Genomic DNA, 21,337 nt, shown 5'->3' on the forward strand with positions numbered 1-21,337 from the left:
ACCCTATAAGATCCCCATTAACTACTTTTGTATAGCGCCTAATCTTTAGAGGCTCTAAGCGCTTTACAACATTAGAAAACACCTATAAGATTAAAAAAAAAAACATATAATAATATTATTACAAAAAACAAACACCATGAAATTAGAAAAACATTTAAAAAAATTAAAAAAAAAACATGCTGAGAATATTTCAGGTAGGAAACATTATTAGGTCTTTAAGTTTGTTCTTGCAGTCAAAATAAGTGAGTTTTGAGAGCCCTCTTGAATGTGATCACTGTGTCTTTGTGTCTAAGTTCAGTGGGCAATTCATTCCACGATGCTGGGCCCTGGTATAACACGGTAGTTTTTTTTTTTATTTCAAGCACTACAAAAGGAGACCAAGTTTGTCTTGAAAGAGGATTGAAACTCTAAATTACACGGGCGTGAAGGAAAACATCGTTGTGTTCATTCTAATTATGCTTGCCGTATCTCTTTGTGTTTTAGAGGTCATATTTCTTCTTAAGTAAATACACGCATCAATAGACAGACAGATTGGGTCATCATCCTTGAGGTTCACTGTACTTTCGGTTCTTTACTTCATACAAACCCCAAATTTATTAGTTTGAAGAAAAAAAAGATAACATGCCCCTCAATACTGTAACACGTCTGTTCTGACTCTACCGATGTGAGTGTGAGTGTTTATGTTAAAATGTTTAAGTAAGATATAAAAAAATGGTCAGCTTGAAAACGCACTGTAATGGTAACAACGCAAGAGCGTAGGGATTATTATGCCACACAGTCCTAGAACAAAACAATGCATCACCCGTTGTAAGCCATTTCATTGGCTATACTTATTTTCTTACCGCGTTCGCTTCGAATTGACTTGAGTAGCTATTCAGACAGTGATGAGAATGGCCATGCTTTACTGGGTCTATCCTATAGGCGATTTATATAAAAAAAATATTTTTAAAAATTAAACTAATGCACGAACAATCGTACCATGGGCGATCCCATGGAAATTGTGTCCGTCTTATTGCAAAATATATCAACATTTAATTTAACCGTGCAGATCGCTAGAACAAACCTCTGATAATATACATTTTGAAAAGTGTTGTGTGACACGGATCGCCATTGTCGCTTAGTGTCTGCTTTCTTGTTCGAAAAGAGATCGTTTCGTCTTGACTATAAAAATTTAATTTGACTAAGTTTTACGCACTACTTGAACTCATACATTTACGTTGTAGGTGTAAGCCGTCGTTCTCAGTTTTCTGGAAGTTCGTTTTTGCGTTTCTCAGATGTGATACTATTTTTTATGGACCGAACGAAATTTCTTTTGGCGTGAATCAGGACTCGTGGTTTTGTGGCATAAATGGAGAGCATTGATTAAAGCTCAGTTATGTCGTCTTCGAAATCGCTGACACGGATTTGAACTAACACTTCAGGTTTTGTGTGAGGCGATACGGTACATCATTGCCTTTTACTTCCTCGATGAAATCGTTTCATCTTATTGCAAAATTACATTTGACTAGGTTTCATACGCAGCAGGTCCCTGTATATAAGGAGAGTGTCTTAGCGTCAGAGTATTCATTCCACTCTCAAACGATCAAGAAGATGGAAGAGTCAGCACAGATCGACCTGCTGGTCAAATATTTGCTAAAAGTCATACGAAAGCATAATTCACATGCGAAAGTGGCAACAAAACTTACTCTTTTGGTCGTTGATTTGATGAGATTCATAAGAAAGTGTGTAAGTGCTAATGAAGTTTGCTATATCTGCAAAGGTAAATGGGTATTTGTCTCCAGAATACCAGCTTCGTCTAAGAAAGAGAGATAAAAGTCAAGATACCTAATATCGTTGTCAGGAGAAAGGACACTGGAATTCAGAGTGCCCTACGAGAAAAGAGAAGAAACAGAAACAAGACGAAACAGAGAAGAGGGATTCAGAAGAAGAAGAAATTGAAGATGATGAAGAACTTGTGCCAGTAAAGACATGGAAATGGAAAAAATTGACAATGTGAGCCGATGCGCTGGCCCTGATGTGAAATTTCATACTACCTTCTAAAAGAGAATAGACCAGAAAGAAAACGTAAGTGTATCTTGGTCTTGACATTGCATAATAAGGATGGTGTGTTTTGTTTTTACTCACACTTTATGAAATTGTGCTCTTTCACCTCTCTCTATCCCTCTGGATCATGTTTTAGCTAGAATTGAGATGGAAGGATGTTTTCCTTCACGCACGCTCTTTAGGCATGCAAGTCGGTAAACAATAGTCAGTCTATTCATCCATCATTTTGTGTCTTGATGTTTCCTAAATCACACACTGATGCCATAAAATAACGGGTTAAATGGGTTTTGTAGTGTTGGGAGTGGGGGGTGGGGTGTAGGTGTTTGGCAGAGTTGGTCATTGCAGGTGAGGGCTTAGGTGTTTTCAAAAAACTTTTTCTTCTTCACTCTGTGTTGATGGAATATAAAGGGTTATTATCTTCACTCTCTGTTGATAGTATATATAAAGGGTTATTTCTTCACTCCATGTGGATAGTGTATAATGGTTTTCTTCTGCTTCCCTCTGTGGTGTGCGTGTGCGTGTGTGTGTGTGTGTGTGTTCGCGTACGTTGTGTAGATCGTATATTTGGTTGTTTTGTTCTTCTTCCTCCCGAGTGTGGATAGTATATTTGGGGTTTGTATGCGTTAGCGACGTTGTGTGGATAGTATATTTGGGGTTTGTATGAGTTAACGACGTTGTGTGGATAGTATATTTGGGGTTTGTATGCGTTCGCGTACGTTTGTTTGGATAGTATATTTCGGGTTTGTACGTGTTACCGACGTTGTGTGGATAGTATATTTGGGGTTTGTATGCGTTAGCGACGTTGTGTGGATAGTATATTTGGGAATTGTATGCGTTCGGGTACGTTTGTATGGAAAGTATATTTGGGGTTTGTATGTGTTCGCGTACGTTCGTATGGATAGTAAATTTGGTGTTTGTATACGTTCGCGTACGTTTGTATGGATAGTATATTTTGGGGTTTGTATGCGTTCGCGTACGTTTGTGTGGATAGTTTATTTGGGGTTTGTATTATCTCCCTTCTGTGTTGATAGTATATTTGGGGTTTGTTTTTTTTCCTCTTCCCTGTGTGTGTGTGTGTTCGCGTACGTTGTGTAAATCGTATATTTGGTTGTTTTTTTTCTTCTTCCTCTCGAGTGTGGATAGTATATTTGGTGTTTGTATGCGTTCGCGTACGTTTGTGTGGATAGTATATTTGGGGTTTTTATGCATTAGCGACGTTGTGTGGATAGTATATTTGGGGTTTATAAGCGTTAGCGACGTTGTGTGGATAGTATATTTGGGGTTTGTATGCGTTCGCGTACGTCTGTATGGATAGTATATTTGGGGTTTGTATGCGTTCGCGTACGTTTGTATGGATAGTATATTTGGGGTTTGCATGCGTTCGCGTACGTTTGTATGGATAGTATATTTTGGGGTTTGTATGCGTTTGCGTACGTTTGTGTGGATAGTATATTTGGGGTTTGTATTATCTCGCTTCTGTGTTGATAATATATTTGGGGTTTGTATTGCGTTCGCGTACGTTTGTATGAATAGTATATTTGGGGTTTGTATGCGTTCGCGTACGTTTGTGTGGATAGTATATTTGGGGTTTGTATGCGTTCGCGTACGTTTGTGTGGATAGTATATTTGGGGTTTGTATTATCTCCCTTCTGTGTTGATAGTATATTTGGGGTTTGTATTGCGTTCGCGTACGTTTGTATGGATAGTATATTTGGGGTTTGTATGCGTTCGCGTACGTTTGTGTGGATAGTATATTTGGGGTTTGTATGCGTTTGCGTAGGTTTGTGTGGATATTATATTTGGGGTTTGTATGCGTTCGCGTACGTTTGTGTGGATAGTTTATTTGGGGTTTGTATGCGTTTGCGTACGTTTGTGTGGATATTATATTTGGGGTTTGTATGCGTTCGCGTACGTTTGTGTGGATAGTTTATTTGGGGTTTGTATTATCTCCCTTCTGTGTTGATAGTGTATTTGGGGTTTGTTTTTTCCTCTTCCCTCTGTGTGTGTGTGTGTGTGTGTGTGTGTGTGTGTGTGTGCGTATGTCTGCGCGCGTACGTTGTGTGTGTGTGTGTGTGTGTGTATTGGTCTCTGTTTGTCTTTATAAAACTCACTTTATCCCTATCAGATACACTCTACCTACCTACCTACCTGCAGTAGCGTGTATTCAGGTCAGCCACTTGCAACACTGTTGACATTTATCCCCTAGTGTTCAGTACAGTGACGTCACTGACGCTAGAAATTTCGAGACTATAAATATGGACTTGGGGATTTCCACAGGTTGTAGCTATACATATGTACTAGAGTTCATAAACAGGAACGTCACTCAAGCTGAGGCTATAAAAAGATAGTGGGGTTTTCCAAAGGAATAACCCACAAGTTGTAGTATAAATAGATAGTGGGATTTCATAGGAATTTTAGCTGATTATAGCTATAAATAGATACATGGGTGTTTATCCACGATCGTCACGCAAGTTGATATTGTAAGTAGTTACTAATTTTATCCATTTTAGTCTAAACCATTGTAACTTAATTTTCGGGGATATGTTTATTTTCCTTTAAATTCTGGGACAATGTCGTCATTTTAGCGTTACTTTTGGTCACATCCATTTTGTCGTTGAGCATTTCCTTGATTATAGCTATTTATAGCATCATTACAATTATGCAAATTTTTGAACACCCCAGCAAGATTTCAGGTCTTGGTAATGCTTTATATATAAATCTCACGCTTATACTAGTGTATGTATGTCTCTGTCTCTGTTGTGTTTGGCCCTCTACCATTATTGTCCCTAGACAGGCCCACCATGTTAAATTCGTGTGTGTGTGTTTTATATCCCTCTCCCCGTTCCATTTCCATAGACCCATCAGGTCGGGACCGTATTAAAATAGGGTCCCGACCCTATTCCATTTCCCATGTTAATTTCCCCTTGAGGCTATACAGTCCCACTATCTATTCCCATGTTAAATTTACATGGTCCACAGTTTGTCCCATGGGGTCCTGTAATGGTAATTCCCATTGAGGCTAGAGTTGCCCAAGACTTTTTCCCATGTTCAATTCCCCTTGAGGCTAGAGTGCCGGGCTTGTATTCCCCATGTTAAATTTCCACTGAGGCTAGAGTGCCGGGACCCTGTCTGTAATGCTAATTCCCATTGAGGCTAGGGTGCCCCCATTCACTACTGTCAGAAGAGGAGCGTAAGTATCTTGCTGGTGTGTACACATGGGTGAGGTCGGATAGGTATGTTGGATTAGAGTCCGACAGTGAAACGTAGCACAGAGAACACATTTTGTGTTTGATTCTGGATCGAATGGATAGCCAGTGTAGGGTACAGAGCAGCGGGGAGGTGTGCTCTGATCGTGGAGTAGATATTGAGATGAACCAGACAGAACTGAGTTACAATAGTCCAGTCTTGAAAATACTAATAAACACACAAGTGTTATAGTGGCATCAGCTGAAAGATATTTGCGAATTGACCTGATGCGTCTCAGCTCAAGATATGCAGCCTTGCATATGTTCATGACATGTTGGTGCAATGTGAGAGTACTGTCCAGAGTAACACCTAGGTTTCGTACTGATTGTGTGAATTTAATGTTGGCGTTGCTGATATTTATTTTTTGAGGTAAAGGAAGTGAATGAGAAAGTATTTTTGTTGTGATCAGAATGGCCTCAGTTTTGTCATCATTCATCTGCAGCTTGTTACTTGTCATCCATGATTTCACATCAGAAATGCATCTCTCTACACCTTGGATGGTAGCATCAACTTCAGTTGGGTGGCTAGATTTGTATATCTGGGTGTCATCAGCGTACAATTGGTGAGACACTGGATGAAGATCTATGACACTTGAGAGCGACTGAGTGCACAGAATGAAGAGAACAGGTCCAAGAACAGACCCCTGTGGAACACCACAACATAGATCAACTGGGCTGGAGTGTATTCCATTTGCGATACAATTTGTGTCCTGTTGACCAAGTAGGACTTGAACCACAGTAAGGCTGTATCATGAATGCCAAATACATGCTGGAGACGGTGAAGTAATATATCATGGTCTATTGTGTCAAATGCTGAAGACAAATCAAGGAGGGTGAGGACTGTAATCTTTCCGCTATCCAATGCAGAGAGAATGTCATTAACTACTCTTAGAAGAGTAGTTTCAGTACTGTGGCAAGGGCGATATGCAGATTGTACATTGCTAAAAAGACTTTGAATTTAGATGAGATACAAGCTGGGATAAAACAACCTTTTCTAAGATTTTTTATATGAATGGGAGATTAGAAACTGGGTGGTAGTTCTTTAAATCGTTATGGTCTAGTGTTGGTTTCTTCAGCAGAGGCTTTACAATGGCAGTTTTGAAAAATGATGGGAATTCCCCGGATGAGAGAGAGGTATTAATAACATCAGTTAGTGAAGGCAATACTGGATCTAAGCACTCAAGCAGCAGTGATGTTGGAATTGGATCAAGTTCACATGACTTTGGTGCACTCTTCATCACGATTGTACGTACGAAATACATAGAGACATATGGTCCTTGAATAGAGTGTCATAATACATATGGTCCTTGAATAGAGTGTCATAATACATATGGTCCTTGAATAGAGTGTCATAATACATATGGTCCTTAAAAGTTTCAATGCAAATATGACAAAATCCATTTTGTGGGGTAACTTGTCATAATTAGTTCAGAAATACACAAAACAATGATCATTTACTGTCTGTACATTCATGGTGTATGATTATGTATTTATGCACAGGTGCTCGACGCGAGCTTACTGTTGAAAAAAAAAAGCAATAACCTGAAGGAAAAATATCATACCGAATGAGTGACACAATTTCTTCAGATTACCGCGATCACCCGTTTTGACAAAGGACCCTGTCTATCATACTAGGCCTGTACAAGAGACTCTTGTCTAGTATCATAGACAGGGTCCTTTGTGAAGAGAGGTGATCCGGGTAATCTGAATAAATTTTATCCCTCGGTATAATTTGTTAACTTGCAGGTTATTGCTTTTTTTTTCAACATTAAGCTCGCGTTGAGCACCTGTGTATTTAACGCCTTTTTTTGTCTTTCATTTCTTACCGTTCCTTATTAAACTTAGAATTTCTAGTATTATCGCATACCGACACTAACGAATTTCTAATTATCGACGTTCGTTGTAGTTGAGAGAGAGAGAGAGAGAGAGAGAGAGAGAGAGAGAGAGAGATTTACTGCCTAATACCCGTTTTACACATAGTCTGATTCTAGACATAAATATAAATTAAAGCAATAAAATTTTGAGAAGTTTGTTAACGTTCCACCTTTAGTTTTAATATATTTTGTTGCCAGAAGTGAATTGAAATATAATTGGCTAATGGCCTGGAAACAAGTTCCTGTGATTTCATATCCAGTCCACTAAAATCAGATCTCCACTGCTCTCCAGCCAGACCAACTTAGGCTTTCTACTTATAAATACAGTCATGTGATTTACCATTTAGAGAACAGTCACCTCCCAGATGGGTGTAATTACCATTATATTTGATCGAAGTAGAATTTGTATTATTGCTCTTTGTACGATCATCACAGCCAATAAGTCGCCCTGACACAACAAGTTCTAACGTTCGTTACCTTTGTGTTTACACATTGTTTAAAATACTAGATAAGTAGTTTGGTGCATAATGTGACTTTTTTAACCTTACAAGATTACCACCCAAATTTTTGTTGTGTATACAGGCCCTCAAGTTATGTAATATTTGGACGTATTTATTTCGTCTCTGCGCATGAAGACACTTGGAAATACTAGTCCCTGTTGTTGGTTGGTAGACGTTTAATTGGAGACGAGAACTTTGCTTGTAAAGTACTCAATGGACATATTGCATAATACAAGCGTAAATACAATAAACGGAATATATGCTAATTAATTCCATTTTAGACATACATGGCCGAACACGTCTGAAATTGAAGAAATGAAAAGAAGAAGAAAAAAAAATCCATTAGGGACAGCTTGGACCAGTAACAAAGCGGTTCAAAGGAAAGGCAGTCTTGTCTGGGAAAATTTCGACCCGAACCCGATTGAACTCAGCCCAGTGCACATTCATAAAAGATAATGATGACCAATTTGTAAAGAATTTTTTTTTTTTTTTTTTTTTTTGGGGGGGGGGGTTTTCAGGCTAAATGATAGCAAGGTCCAGTTACAAGAAGATTGTGACCCAATTCCGATATTCATTCTTGGCGACCTCCAAGACTATACTTATCAATGGCCATTAATGTTATTAGGATAGTGTTTTTTTAAGCAAGAAAGTCATAGTTTTTCTTAAAAACGTGCCCCTTTCACGAAGATTTTTGCACATTGTCAAAATTTGAATGAAAAAAAACCTTTCAAGCAAAGGTTTGTACATGGTTAAATACATAAGAATTTTTTTGCCAATTTCATGAAAAATATGTTTTGATTAGTATTCTTTCTGCAAAAAAAAAAAATCACAAATCCTCACGAACATTGCGGCTTTTTTTTCATAAAACGAGACATTTTTTCACGAAACTGAACCTTCTCAATATAAATGGAACCTTTAATGAAAACCGGAATCAGCAAAGAAAGGTACTTCTCACGTAAGATAGTGATATACTTGATAATGTTTGTTTCTTATAATAATAAAAAAAAATGTTGAAATAAAGTCATTTTATGTACAAAGACTTATTGACATGAATGACACCTTTATCAAATTTGCACTCTTTTCACGAAACTTCAGGTGTTTTTTTATCACCTACCATCAACGTTAGAGATGACTGTTCACAAAGATTTCACTCATTTTAGTGCGGAATTCATTTTACGATTTACGCAAAGAAAGCACTGTTTTCGCGAAGAAACTAGTCTTAATACATACTGGATTACTGCTCTCTCTCTCTCCAGTCATTAAACGGGCCATCACTTAAGAGAACCCTCATTGGTTGGTAAGATAACGAGTATTAAAGATATGTTAGCTAATCAATAATTAGGTAAGGAAATTTAAAAAAAAAAAGCCACCTGGGTTGAATGTCCTGGTGTATATGTATTATCCTCAACACCTACCTAAACTAAGTTACATTTACCGATGTCGGACTCGTTATCCAAGGGTCACGAGTTCCATACCCCCCCCCCCCATCGGCTGCCTGTGCGCATCGTTCAGAAAGGCGCTTATCTCTAATTTCCTTTGCAGAATATTGTACAGTATATTCAAAAAGCATTTTAAAATGAAGCGCCGTTAAAATCAACTTAGTAAGCCATAGTAACTGTGTAGTACACATGAACCCGCGGGCAACCCACTAAAATCGGCAAACTGGGTTAAACAGGTAATGGTAGATTTTAGTACTGATACGTCAATATGGTCCTGTGTTATCTAGAGTCAAAGTGTTTGCAGGGGTGCAGTAGAATAAAATGTAACAAATTACAGGAGATAGCGTCTTTTGACGTGAAAAATGTGTGACGGTCATGAAAAATATCTTTTTCTACACGGAAAATATGCCCTCAAACGCCAATGCGATCCTTTTAAGCAAAGATTACGTTTTACGTGAAGAAAGTAAATACTATGCACCTTCATTCACGAACATCGCGAGTACGGTGGTGTAAATTTGTCCAAAAAAAGTTTCGATTTTCGTGAGAAAAGCACAAACTTCACGAAAAATGCGACTCTCTTCAGCAAATGGGAAGAAAAAAAATCTTCATTAAAATGTGTCATTGTTTTCGTAAAGAAAGGAGATTAATCACAACAAGTTTCTTAATCGAAAATCCTTCACGTTTGACATGTTCGGCAAACTATTTATCTGCAAAGGTTACAATTTATTAGCTAAATACATTTTTTTTGTGAAGAAACTTCTTCGTGTTGAGAACGTACGTGTGTGTGTGTGTGTGTGTGTGTGTGTGTTTATAAAAACAAAGTATGTTGTGACTGCCTTGAATTCTTCATTTCGTAATCCTGGCTGAAAAAAGCCAATCCCCTGCCAAAGGATGACTTTTATACGAAGATTAGTGAAAAGAAATATACTTTTTTTAAATAATAGATCAGGCACAAAGATAGATACACAACAGTGAGACTTGTCTTAAAGGTCACAAGTATTAATGAAGAAGCTGTCACAAAAGCCTTTTTTTTTCATGGGTCACGTGCATGTAACGGCTTATGACATCTGCCATAAAAAAATTCTAGGGTAACATGCATATAACTGCTTATGACATCTGTCACAAAAAATATCTTTTTTTTTCTAGGGTAACATGCATGTAACTACTTATGACATCTGTCACAAAAAGTTTATTTTTTTCTAGGTTCACATGCATTTAAGTGCTTATGATATCTGCCATAAAAAAATCTAGGGTAACACGCATTTACATCTGCCACAAAAAGCCTCTTTTTTTTCTAGGGTAACATGCGTATAACGGCTTATGACATCTGTGACAAAATGTTTCTTTTTTCTAGGTTTACATGCATGTAACTACTTATGACATCTGTCATAAAAAGTATATTTTTTCTAGGGTAACATGTGTATAACTGCCTATGATATCTGTGACAAAATGTTTCTTTTTTCTAGGTTTACATGCATGTAACTACTTATGACATCTGTCATAAAAAGTATATTTTTTCTAGGGTAACATGCGTATAACTGGTTATGACATCTGTCACAAAAAGTTTATTTTTTCTGAGGTCACATGCATGTAACTGCATATGATATCTGTTACAAAAATACTTTTTTTCTGAGGTCACATGCATGTAACTGCCTATGATATCTGTTACAAAAAGACTTTTTTTTTCTGAGGTCACATGCATGTAACTGCCTATGATATCTGTTACAAAAAGTTTATTTTTTCTGAGGTCACATGCATGTAACTGCCTATGATATCTGTTACAAAAAGACTTTTTTTCTGAGGTCACATGCATGTAACTACCTATGATATCTGTTACAAAAAGACTTTTTTCTGAGGTCACATGCATGTAACTGCCTATGATATCTGTTACAAAAAGACTTTTTTTCTGAGGTCACATGCATGTAACTGCCTATGATATCTGTTACAAAAAGACTTTTTTTCTGAGGTCACATGCATGTAACTGCCTATGATATCTGTTGCAAAAAGTTTATTTTTTCTGAGGTCACATGCATGTAACTGCCTATGACAGGTTTGACTTTAATTTTCAATTCAGGTCACATGCAGACAGATATATAGTCCATACACCAGACTGCCTCAAAACATTATTTTTTGTTTCCTATATGGAATATTCTTCAAATGAGAAAACTGTTTGTTTGAAATTTTGTAATGGCTTATCTATGGTACGTAGTCATACTTTTAATGTTAAACTTGCAAAATATCCTTTTAAAGTAAATTTCCTTCTCCATTTTCGGCCTATGTACAGTGAACCGCTGTTACATGCTATGGTTAGTTGGCATTACATACTAAGGGATGCAACACATGAAATCCAGTAGATGTCGCTAGGACAAGGCACTGAAATAGCTGATCGATTCGCCAAGGCGTAGACATATCGGAACAAATTGAGGCCTGACATGTTATTAAGATGCTGCTGCACAGACATTTTGTTCAAATGAAATAGAAAATATGAATGATAGCGTTCGCATCCTAGTAGAACATCCTAAGTGATTCAAACGGATATAGCTCTATGGTTATCTTAAAAATACACCCAAAATCTGGTTGCGTTGTTGCATCACTGCATATTTCAATTGAATAAAAAAAAAACATGTGTGAATGGAGCATTCACAAGCCATTGGGATGCGAATCCTGAGTTGTCCAAAAAGACAATAAATCGGTGAGAAAAACTTAAATTAACCAGCATCCAACCCATTTCTGACATTGTAAAGGTAAAGTTTTGCATCCAGTGTGGTTGAACTAAAAAAAAGTGAATATTAGAGTTTGCAGGCTTGTCGGATGCGGTTCCAAGTCGACTAAGGCCCATAATTCAGTCAATTTATAGTCAATATCTGGTCTTCATGAAACTGATCTGAGCTCTTGTTAAGATGAAGCTTTACTGTGACTTTGACTTAAATCAAATAAGTAGAGGTAAGTAATATAGTGTTTGTAGACCAGTAGGATGTTTAACCTAATCTGGTCAAGGGCGATAACTCTGTAAAATAGAGTCAAGATATATTTCATCGTATAACTAGTCCGAATTCTTCATTGTGAATTTGACTCAAACCAATGAAAATATACGGATGTCAATGATCACAAGCCATTGAGATACCTATTCCAAATCAATCAAGGGGAATAACTCTTAGAGATATATGACAAATCAGCTGATCGTCGAACTAAACTTAATTCTTGTTGAGATGACGCTGAACTGGTAAAGTAACAAAAATTAATGGCTTCGGGGGCGCTCTACAGATATTACGTACTTCTGAGAAAGTAACGGATGTTCAGGCGAAGATGTTTGCATTTGCAACATGCATTATGGAGAAAATGTTGGCACACCTCTGTTACTTTCCTGTACTGTGGCTGAAATTTCTTTGGATACCGTACTTGTTGAAATTGTAACTGATTTAAGCATACAGCTAACCAAAATGTCTGCTCTCTATGCTCGCAAAATCAGCCTGAATTCATCTGAAGCACACTATCTTTATCAGCTATTATAAGGGAAATGAATTTTGCTGGACTATGCAATACCAGCTTATAAAAGTATAATAAATGAATTATATATAAAAAAGTATAAAAAGGTTATAGCCTTGTTTGTTTTTTTTTTTTTTTTTGTTTGTTTACAATTTACATTTGAAGTCCAGGAAGTGAAAACGACCAAACTGAGCTTTTTGTTGTTGACAAGTGAACGTCTAAAGTACGACCAAGCTGTATACTTTATAACCCAAATAGCACCAGAATAAAGCGAATTAAAATTTCCTTTAACAACACATAAACATATTCAGGGTCTCTTTTAAACAACCATAATAACCGGTAAGGAAATCCCGCAGAACTATAAACTGTGGAGCGCCACCTTACATAAATTGAAATGTGTTGCTGCTAGTGTTGACAAGATTGAGCATTATCACGATGACAACACTATCATGGTCCATATCCGAAACAGAAAATGCTCTTCAAATTTATCTCAAATTATAAATGTGGAAGCTTGGGTGTTTACCGGGTTATTCCTTAGTAATGCCAACGATGAATAATGGAGTAGCCAGGTAAGCGTCACTGCCTTCTGCATCCCTGCCCCTCTCCCGGCTGGAAAAATGCCATTAAATAATACATTCCCCCTCCTCACGGCTTTGCTTCTCGGGCGGTTGCCATATCGTCCACCCCTTACGATGGCCTTACCGGCAAATCTGGATCTATGTCGTTTGCAGTTGGGTCTGAATAATACACAATTATATATAATATTTCAAAACCCGACTCGATGTACTTCACGAACAAAGCTTTTTTAAACAGGGAAGTTAAAGGTTGATAATACGTGTATGCCAGAGGGAGGAGTAAATTACTTTTACTGGGGAACTGCTTCGGCCTATTCACGCACTGTTATCGTTTGCAATGTTGTTATATTTAAAAAATTAAATTGTAGATTCTTAGATTATTTTCAGTTTTTATGTATATCATTCGATCTCATAAGACTGACTTTCACTGAATATATATTGGTATTTACACCGTTAAGGAAACACGTTCATATTATCTACTGTAACAAGATCAATTTTTGGTACCTCTGCAGGGGCCCAGATGTAAACATGTAACATTGTAGCCATATTTTCTTGAAGCATCCATTAGAGATGGAGCAAAATTTGAAGAGTACGGAAAAAAGAGGCAAACTTTAGCCATAATGCCGAAATTTGAGACTGGCCATACACACTAAAGCTCTATTGCACGTTTGTTTTATTAGACGTGACAGTATTAAGAATGTAAATCGTCACTTAAATGAAATAAAAATGTATTTGCAAAGAGCATCTTATTTTAAATTTTTCCTTTTTATGGCTATTTTTTTAATACCAAAGAGTATTTGTGAAGCACATGAAGTACAATGTTCAAAAAAAAAAAAAAAGAAGAAAAAAAAAAAAAAAGAAAGAAATACAAAAGTAAATGTATTGTCTCACCTGTAATGGTGTCCCTGCTGCAACATGTGTCTAAACAGCAACTGTAGCTTTGACCTATCTATGAAAGCTTAGGATATAGCCATTTATAGTTGTTAACAAATTAACCTGAAAAAGGAAATACCAATTTACCCTTTGACCTTGAACTTTGATGCCTGGATCCATCATCAACAAGGATGCACCATGTACACAGGTGAATCTGTTTAAAAACCTAATGTCTATCCTGAAACACACGACCCTTTCAGCAAAAGACACTGTCCACTGTGACTTTGACCATAACCTTCTGACCTCCACAATAGTGATATTTACATCTCATGGTAAACATCTTTACTTTGCCTGTTGTCAATCATCATTCGCAATATTAGATAGAAGTCATGTCCAAAACCAATGACTACCCACATAAATTTATCAAAACTCTCACTGTGATCTTGACCTTTCAGTTTCTTGGCGATTGAACTCTCCTCCCCCCATTATGCATTGGTGGTTAAAGTTGGATGATGATGCCCTGATAAGAGCAGAAGGTAGTGTCCCTTTAAAAGTCTTGAACCAAAATTATTGTATAGACAGATGACAGGATGAATGGATGGACAGATGACTGCAAGGAGAAATAAAAAAATGTTACATCTTCATTCAAACTGTACTTTCATTTACAAGTCTTGAAGGTTACTACAACTGCATTTAAGCGTTACTAAATATTGATTAATGTAGTCACTCTGTGCATACTAACAGGGCTGACGGGGGGGGGGGGGGCAACCGGGGATGTATCCCCATGGCCCGGGCCCGTACTACCTGACCTGAACAAGACTTTTTAATTTTATAAAAGAACATTTTTGTTTGAACAAGAACTAGAAGAGGCCCTGGTGTTTCTTACCTCAGGGGCCGTGATCGCTCTCTACGGTCCTGTATATTCAAATATAGTATTGGATTAAGTCCGATTGGTGAAAGTTACGTATCCTTTGATACTATGGGGAATCAGTTTGCAAAATAATACAATATTTAACACACTGCAAACATTAACACTCTCTTGTGAGAAATCATTTTAAAATGTAAGAGAAAACATTCATTTGTAAACTGCACATTGATTAAATGCCGATTAAATTTTATCACATCCGCTCTGAATTATTGTGCTGTTAAATTTATACAAAGACATAAACACACGTTATTTGAGAATATGGTAACCGAGGGCTAAGCAAGGTAATATGGTAGTGTAAAGAAAAAAAAAAAAGAATGATATAAATGAAACTCCATATCATTTTTCAAACATACATCATATTATATGCTTGCTTGTATGTTGAGTCCAACAGCAAACTGCACTGACCTAGAACTGCCATCTCATAATGCAGCAGCATATCTGGGTCCATCAGTTTGTTGGAGTAATCAGCAAAACAAGAAAGACAGACAAGGATCTTCTGGCATATATGTGACAGCAGATAAGGGTCTATGTTGTTAGCAGTGGGACTCGACTTATAAATGAGTATAAATGATAACCACTCATCCATTATAAAAAATTACAGAAAAAAAAACAATTTAGTAGTTTTGAAGATAGTAAATCGTATTTGTTTTTACTACCCCCTTCTAAATTACTGAACACAACAGCTTTTTTTCATCAATCATCTAAATGCTTTTGGATGTAATTATTCTTATTTAAAAAAAAAAATGAATATAAGCCAATGATATTCCATACCCAAATGTTATACAGTAAACTCTCCCAAATTTCTTTTAAAGATTAAGTAAGCAACTATTCGAAAACAGAATCTGCAGCCAAACTTACTTCTTCAGTGTACTACTATGGAATAAAATGAAATAAATTTCAAACATTTAAAAATAACATCACTGTGTTATGAAATTTATTTTTATTTTTAAAAGCTTAAGACAGCTTAAGGAACAAAGTTAATAACAATGTCAAGAAATACTAAATTTATAATTTTGATATTACATGCTGCATGAGGTGATTTAAAAAAAATATAAATTTGAGATATTGGGATGGAAATCGTAATTCATTTTTAGACAATGTAAAGAATGCAATATTACTTTTAACATTTCATAATTTTCTTTTCTAAGGAATCTTTCCATTAAGAAATGTCTACAGTGTTCATTTAACAAACATGACAAATTAATAATAGATTCAATATTAAAGGTTCAAACAAATAATAATAATAATAATAATAATAATAATAATTTCATTATTATATATATCAAGTTATTATTATTATTATTGCAGCCAGCGAGGGGCTCTCGAGTGTCCTAAAGCGCTCACCGTTATGGATCACTGCCATCTCACTTCTACTGGAATAAAATGCTTGTATATTTGTCCATGTTGGCGTTATTCAGAAGTGCTACATACATTACTGATTTAAATGCGATTGAATTAATTCAGGACAATGCTGACGTTGCCACAACGATAATAGGTCTAGCAAGTTATTCAGATGATTATACTAGATCAGCTGGTCCGTCAATTATGTTTGCCAAGGATAATTTTGACCATACTGATGACAGACAACACTTAGAGGTACTAATAGCACGGGACAATGCCGCTGATCCACAACCATCTGGAATAGAAAGACCAACTACTGTTTTTTTATATTAAGGCCCAACCCAAATTTCGATTCAGGATCCAGAACTCGTCGATTAATGTTGAAAGGCGAACGTAGAAGATTTTCATGTTCAATTCCATTATCACATATTGTAGGATTTTGTAAAAATGTTAGAAAAGTTATTTTTGGAGCCAAACATACAATTGTATTTGTAAGAAAGGGTGATGATATCTGGCGTGAGGGTGGCGCTGTTGTTGCTGGGAAATTAGTATTATTTAAACTTTCATTGTGGATGCCGGTAATGACTCAATCGCTTGCTGAAGAACAAAAATTACTTTCGTTAATGGATTCAGTTGGTAAATCAGCATTATCATGGTTAAGGATGACTAAATATAGCATTGAAAAGTTCATGGTTTATTTACATGGCATATAGCACGGTGTTTCTGTACCACGACATATATTAATTGCTTTTAAAAATGTTACACGATTAAACGCTCAGGAACATAGTCCAATGATATGTGACTAACTCGGTCTTAGTGAAATTTCTTTATGGAAAAACGGATATAAGAACCGTCTGAAGAAGCATTATTAAATTTTTATCTGATGACATTCACGGGACGCGATCAAAATGTTGATTCCGGTCTACAAATATCACAGCTGGATTTTAAAACACTGTATCCGATTTATTACTTTTCGCTGGAACACCTGGATTTAATTAGACAATCTGTCGCTGGTGTACACTTTCGAGCTCGCGTAAACACAGGTGGTGGTGCTAATTACAGAGCAATCGCAGTTATTCTTTCAGATAAAGCAGTGTTTCTAGAAGGTGTTGGTGGGCGAATGAGAGTTATTGATGCTCCAGTAGAAAACATGTATTAAATCGCTCATGATATTTTATGATGTCATGTTAGTGTCAGTCTGACTCCTGGTCAGATGAAAAAGCTACAATCAGTATAAAAAAGAATTCTGGAACAAAAATAACATTTCAAGATCAGATCAGAGGTGATCAAAATAAACTATCACTGACTGAACGTCAACTCAAGCACTTCAATAACGCTAAACAATCAAATATCAGTGTTAAATATGACCTTTCTTCGGATGCCATTAAAGACGTAGTTAAAACAGACGGTATATTTCCACTTCTTGCAGCTATACCAGCATTAATAGCCACTGTGGCTCCAGCTGTTGGTGCTTTTGGAACTACTGCTGGAATGACATTAAAGAAAGCAACAGGAAAAGGAATAGAAACTTCTTAAAAAAAAGGGAAAGGGTCTAAGATAGCCAGGAAACCCTCATTGATACGGAAAATGTTTAAGACTTCCAGGAACACTTCGCTGATTCTTCCAATGTCAGATTTTGACTTAATCGATGCTGCTAAAAAAATTATATAAAAAAAATTAGAGGTGTTTCTTTTTTGTGTGATCAATTGCCATAATAACTAAACCATATTGAAACCGGTATCATTAATCTCGATATATGTTCCGGTCCTGGTACTCATTGGGTAGCATACGCAATTGATCCACGTGGAATTGTTTATTTTGATTCGTACGGATTGGCTCCACGCAACATAATTTTTAACTTATATAAAAACAATAAACACTCCAGTCTGCTATTCAACATTACCAACGCAGACAATAACGTATCCGCCAATATGCGGCCATGAAGTAATTGCTGTACTCGACACTGAGCCATCATTAACAATACCACCTTATAAAGTCGTGCACATAGTAGACGGTTCATAGTTTTAAACAGATCTTAAAGTATAATGGTTGATATTTACGGAAGATCTTCTTCTGAACAAAATCATAAAGACCGACCGAATAACCAATGAAAATGTGAGTAAACAGAATAGTGATGAAATATCAGAATTATTAAATCTTGCAAATGTAGATCCAAACGAAGTGGTTGTACTTCAAGATAAGCAAGGAAAATTACAGATGTGACGTAATTTGGATTTTTAACGTAGCTTTAACAATTTTTCAGTCATATTGCTACGATGTCTACAATGTGGCAGTTTATAGTGATGTCTAGCACTGGGGCATCATGCCGCAGACATGTAGCATGATGTCCCACCCAGTCACATTATTCTGACACCAGGCCGACCAGTCCTAGCACAAACCTCTTAATGCTGAGAGCCAAGCGAGAGAGCTGTTAGTACCATTTTTGTAAGTCTTTGGTATGACTCGGTCGGGGATCGAACCCACGCCCTCCCGCATCCGAGGCGGACGCTCTAACCACCAGGCCACCGGAGCGGTGAAAATTAAAGACAAGCAATCTTGCACTGAAAGATAGTATCGTTAAAATTAATGGAGTAACTGAAAATAGCATAGCTGTGTTTGATAATAATGGAAAAATTAAACCCGGTGTTTCTATGTCAACGATATTAGATAATATTCGTGGTCGAGGACAAAAATCTGGTGACACTCTCAGTATATTTAATAATAAAATTACTGACCAGAATCAGACGATGACGCTGTAACGAAGAAATTCATCCTTCATCCTTCCAATGACGAACTTGTTAATTTAAGTTAATAATGCAACAACCACATTTAAATCTGATTATAATACTCGTGTAGATTTTGAAATTTTTGCAAATGAGTAAATGGAGTTGTTGAAGAGTTTTTTTGAAAACCAATAGCTACTGACATTAAGTTCTCTTACCTAATTTTTTTTTTAAACCGAAAATAAGCAGTCAATAAATCCATTAAACATCGTGCTGAGGTTACCGGCATACAATGGTTCTCAGTACTTGGAGTTACAACATTTACGATACCTACCACAGTTTCACGGCGTTATCCACTCCCGACTCCGCCAGGTGGCTCTCCTGGATATATGTTAATGATGTTGGAGCAAAACGACGAGGAAACAGTTACTGTGGAACCCGAAGAAAAACTCGGCTTGATTTATTATTGGTGTGTTGAATTAGTCACCAAATTTCCACCTAATTAAAATACAATGAGCATTCCAATCAACGTTCAACGTTTTAGATATAATCAGGTACGTGAATGACAAACAAAACTAAAAAATATCGTTGATGATAAATATACTGTAAAAGTAAAAATAAATATCGCAGACGTGTAGTTGTTGTTGACATAATTGTGTATTCGGCGTCTGATCTTATCGCTGGAACAGGTGTATTGCTATCAACAATAACAATGACATCGCCGGTAGTTGTAACAATTTGTTTATCAGCTGCAACAACAATTGCTGGTCTTCTTAAAATCATCGCAAAAAATATCTACATGTACAAAGACAAAATTGCATGAGTATATAATAAAATTACATTCATCGACGCTGGCATATTCTAAGTTATCTTCGTTGTTATCATCAAGTCTTGGCAATGGAATAATATAAGATTTTGAACTTACACAGATGATTGGAATTTACAAAGAGGTAATGAGCGTGATAGAATCCACGTCTGATTTAGATTTTGCAGATAATAATAATAATAATAATAATAATAATGATAATGATAATAATAATAGATTTAGAAGTTACAGAAAATGAATAATGTTAACCCCGAACGAATTATTATAGGAGATTGTTATTAATAAAACTCCGTCAAAAACGACGATATCAGTAAGCTCAACTAATCCTGAAGTCAGTGTTAACTTTCCAACTGCAATTCCAGCGAAAGAAATAGCGTTAGCACAATTACGAGTATATTACAGCTGGCCAAATATCAGCTCAAAATCTTTCGTTGGATTACCAGCAAACAATTCGCTGATATTTGCAAATAAAAATAAACAAGATGGATCTCCCGATTGGCAGGTTATTACAATTCCCACTGGTCATTATCTAATCGAACAAATGATGATTTACCACGCAGAATGAGATCGAAAAAGAATCTAAAATAGCTATCACTGTTCACCAACCAACATTATCAGCTGTAGCTCTTTATCAATCATCAATCCGATCAGTGTTAGGATGGCAACTTCCTAATATCGAGAAGAATATTCGTGGAATCCTATATTTCGTAGTTATCAACCTAGTATATTCAAACGTAAAAAAAAAAAAAAATACTCTGACACGATTGTTGTTAGTGAAAAAGAATATATATAACACAATTTTTTCAGTCAGATTTTATAACTGATGGGGTAAAATGATACTCAAAATAACGAAAATTAGTTAGATTTTATAATATGATGGGTATATTACCCATAATTTTTCAGATTATCAAACAAATTCATAAACATGATGGGTATAGTACCCTTAATATTTTAGATAATTAGTCAATTTCATTAACAATTTTATGTTTAATAATTTTATTATTGATTTTATTTTTACTAAAATTATTTCAGATTATCAAACAATATTACCCAAATTAAATCAGATGTTGAACAATTTCATCACATTGATGGGGGAAGTAATACTGAAAAAAAATAAAAATCTTATCGAAAACAAAAAAAAATCACAATAATTTCATCCTTGAATTTGTAAAGGAACAAATATATTATAACAGGACTTTTTAATACTGATTCTTATTTAGATTTCAGGTAAATGGTATTTAAAATCATGAAAATCACTCAGATTTTACAACTTGATGGGGTATATGGTACTAAAAATTGTTAAAATCCTACTAAAACAGAAAACATAATAAATATTATTATCAGAATAAATATTATATTATCAGAAGGAATATTATTATCAGAATAAAAATAAAAAATCTTTATCTTCACTAATTAATGAATTTGATGGGGTATATGGTACTCGTAATTCTGAAAACCAATCAGATTTGATAATTTGATGGGGT

The sequence above is a fragment of the Sinohyriopsis cumingii genome, chromosome 5 (genome assembly GCF_028554795.1).
Source record: "Sinohyriopsis cumingii isolate HCF-2022 chromosome 5, ASM2855479v2, whole genome shotgun sequence".
NCBI lineage: Eukaryota > Metazoa > Mollusca > Bivalvia > Unionida > Unionidae > Sinohyriopsis > Sinohyriopsis cumingii.